Raw genomic sequence first — 4,404 nt, 5'->3', positions numbered from 1 at the left:
AGTATCTCAAGAATCAGCGTGAGAAACTGAGTGACGACTTGGCTGACAAAGAGAGCGATGTGGAATATCTTTTGGGGCAGCGCAACAAGCAGGTTGGTACTGGCACACACACAGACACACACACACACACACACAGACACACACACACACAGACACTGTACGTTGTGTTGAAAACAGCCCTGCATTATAATGCCTCTCATGACTCATTGCACTGTGTGATTTCTTTCAGGCGGCGAAGGCGCAACGGGAGGTCAGGAGGACAGTGACAGCCCAAAGCTCCGTGCACTTTGATCGCCAGCGCTCTCAACTCACAATGTCGTCCATCGTGAAGGTTTTTTAAAGCAGTAGAGAAGGAGCCAGCACTCAAAGAAGTCCTTTTGAGGGTTTTTATTCCTGTTGCAACCACAACGTACGCGTTTCAGCAATAGCCTTCGTCAGCGTTCTTGTGCCGTGCACCTAAGACTTTATTTATCCAGTGAGTGTGCAGGCTGATGGCTCCCCAGCTATATCTGCTTTGTCCATCGTGAAGGTTAAATGAGTTTGTAAATATGTTTATAGTGTATATATTTTGTAAATATTTGTGTGTCTAATTTTTTTTCATCCTTCATTCAAATCCATTCACAAACACTATTTTGAGCCAAAGATGCTGAGTTTTCTTTTTTGTTTTGTTACATTTGTGCTTTTTTTCTTGTGTGGAATTCATGAGTGCAAAAAGAGGCAAGCTGAAAACAATGACATTCCCTCGCCTCAAGAGCCGCCTCTGATGGCAGAGATGCTTGTAAATAAATTTGATTTAATTTTTATTTTCAGTTAATTGTTCTCTTTTCTTACATGAATACATATTTTTAGAAGTTGAGTCGAGTATGGTAGTAATCTCTCAAGACAGATTTTCGATTTGCACGGGGAAAAGAACACTTATTTTTAACTGATGGATTCACAGATTGGTATGGTAAATAAATAGTTATACATAAAGTGGTAATATGCAGGTATATAAGGCAGACTTAATGTGGATAACAAAATGTACAGTAAGATTTAACTCCCAAATGTATCAATTTCCCATTGCTAATTATGCAATATTGAGACAAATTACAGACAACTTGATGTATTTTGCTAACAGTCCATTATTATAAAAACAAACCTTATCAAATGAGTGGAAATAATGATGATGGTCTCAGAAAATCAGACATCAAAGTACCTAATGTCTCTGTTCTTTACCAGCAGGTGGTAGTAAAGTCAAGGCTAAGCCAATATTTCATCAAAATACAGTAGTGGTATTAGAAGGTCTATACTACTGTACTTGCATTAAGACGCCCAAAGCATAATAATAGAAAGTTTATGTTATCAGTAAGGAACAGAGGACCCTTGAATAGATGAGAAACTAGAAAGAAACATAAATGGCTGTTCTGTTAAATATTTTCATTGTATTATTACTATTAAAAACAATTTTGGGGGGAACTCAAGAAAAAACAACTATTGTTTTATACTTTTTTTGTATTATTCAAACTAGTTATATACAAACATATTTTACAATGGTCGTATTCCACAACAAATGGTTCCAATATTTGGCAAGAAGGACTTTGCGACACAACAGTGTGGAAACTCCACACAGAAAGGCCCTTTTCACGAGATAGCCCACCTGGGTACCAGGAAGAAAGGGATGGGGAGATATACCCCCAGCGTCCCAAGCGGGAATCGAATCCAGGACCTTGCTGTGAGGCGACAGCACTACCACTGCGCCACCGTGTAAGGGTAGACGGAGTTACGGCTTCAAAAAGGTGAGACTAGATTTTGTAAAAAAAAATCACAATCAAAAAACTTGTCTTTGCAGAAGGTACAAGAAAGTCAATAGTCTGTAAACTTAGCAATACCTGACCTCAACGGGGGAGAACGCCCCACCAGCTGTTTGTGTAACTGTGGCCCTGTGCTCCCAGGCCTACAACCTGATCACAAACACTCTGGACTCTTCCTCAACCCATCATAAATCACATGACTGGTCTGTTGTGCCCCCCCCCCCCCCCCCCTACATGTTTACTATGAACCTAAATGTGTCACAGCTTCATCATTCATTCATAACTTTTAGCTGCTCCATAATCAGTGTTGTAGAGTGAAAAACCTTACGATACAGCATCGTTTGGCACAAAAAGACACGGCACATTGCACATTTTCCATCTTAATCATATTTTTATTTGTATAATAAATAAAGTTGTAATACTTCAGGACCACATTTCACAACCACACAACGGGTATGATGAAGCATATTCTGGAGATTTGAAAGGGGAAAGCCGTGTGGATAAAACAAGAGCCAGATTGATCAATCAATGCTCGTTGCACGGATGTTTTGGATAGAGAAGTTCCTAGTGAGAGGAGTGAATTTCCTTTTGGATGCTTATGTTGAAAGTAGCATTTCCTACTCCTTACAGTACATTCTTTATTGTGACTGGAAATGATGGGTCTGTATAATTAAACGGTAAACAATACACAGAGTAGCCTACAAAAAGGCTGGGGGTTGAAACTTGAATGTACTCCTTTGGTAAAAACACATTCGCTGTTACGGTTTCCCAACAGTAAAGAAACAACAAACAAACAAATAAATAAATAAATACACGAGCGATAGATAAGAAATGTGCAGCTAGGTCTGTGGGCACAAGAGGGTCCATAATAAAATAGAAGCCACTTTGTTGTTGGGGGAGGTTTCCTCCTATAAAGCGTGACCTCTGACCTGAAATCAAAATGTAACAAAAGGCATGAGAACAGAGTCGAGTGACGGCTGAGAGCCATGGAGACACTCTGCTTGAAGTTAACTTCTGGAGCATCATAGACACATTATCACCTCAGTCATAATCGAATGCATATAGACACATTATCACCTCAATCGTAATCTGATGCATGCTCTCTTGACAGGAAAGAAGGTTAAATATTAAACAATCATAAACTTGTTATGACAGTCTAAGGGCAAAGTTTGAATAACAAAGGCAGAGTTTTCATTTTTTTTTTACATTTGTGCATAACAGCTACTGCATGTGTGAGAATCGTTTCAATTGTTGGGGCTAAAATAAAGAACCTGCTCTATTGGTAAATCGCCTTGAGATCAGCTTTGTTATGATTTACTTTACTTTGACTTAGGCCTTAGTATTCCCTGAGGAACATGGGCCATCAACAAATTGTCATTGCCATTCTTATGATTTGGCGCAATATAAATATATAATTGATTCATTGATGAATTATTGTCAGTGTAACGCCATTTTCTGGATGTGACTATAATGTGCCTAGGATCCCCCAGTTCAAGTAAAGCGTTAACCATGCTCATTTTTGAAGATGGCTAATTATCTACTGTTTGTCAGGCCAATTATTAAGTGTCACTACACCCACACACACACACACACACACACACACACACACACACACACACATACACACACACACGTGCGCACTCACACACATACACACCACACCTTATACGTTTAGTGTATTACATGTTGCAATACATACAATAACATTTGTACATCTTTCACTTTTGATAAATGCCCCACTCAATGAAACCGCATTATAACAGCTAGGGAAACCGCTAGCTGCAACAAATAGTACGGCTGGAGAATCAGATTTGCAGCAGTTGAAGTGAAAATCCTATTCTATCCCGAGTAGCAGTGGGTTATAGATGATATCTGATGGAGTGATTCCTCGGTCAAGCCAAGTGTTTTTCTCCTCATGCTACATTCATGTGTGACTGAAATAATGTCATGGCCACTCATTAAAGTGATAGTTCTGTTTGTTTGAAGTTGGGTCCTATGAGGTACTCTCATACAGTCAGTGCACTGGGTAAAGCACTCTGGATGCATCGTGCACCGAGATAGGAGAACTGCACTCCAGCTGTGGCAGGCACAGAGAGCTGCCTGCTGAGTGTGAAGGCGGCCATGAGCAAAAACGTAAAAAACAACAGAAAAAATACATTAAATGCTTCCATACTGCTCACCTGCCATAATCCAAGTCTCCACAAGCCCTGAGATGCCAAGTTGACTTGAAAAGATGTCATGTACACCCTGTTTTTAGCTGAAATCGTCACTGGAGCTAGCAGCTGAAATTACAACAACTAGGGTACAACCTTGCTATAGTGACGATTTTAGCTAAAAACAGGGTGTAAATTACATATTTTCAAGTCAACTTAGCATCTCAGGGCTTGTGGAGACTTGCATTATGCCAGGTGAGCAGTATGGAAGCACTTTATGTATTCTTTCTGTTTTTTACGTTTTTGCTCATGGCCCCCTTCACACTCAGCAGACAGCTCTCTGTGCCTGCTGCAGCTGGAGTGCAGTTCTCCTATCTCGGTGCACGATGCGTCCAGAGTGCTTTACCCAGTGCACTGACTGTATGAGAGTACCTCATAGGACCCAACTTCCAACAAACAGA

This window comes from Poromitra crassiceps, assembly GCF_964638095.1.
Source record: "Poromitra crassiceps genome assembly, chromosome: 30".
Lineage (NCBI taxonomy): Eukaryota > Metazoa > Chordata > Actinopteri > Beryciformes > Melamphaidae > Poromitra > Poromitra crassiceps.
This window is presented reverse-complemented; position numbering follows the sequence as displayed.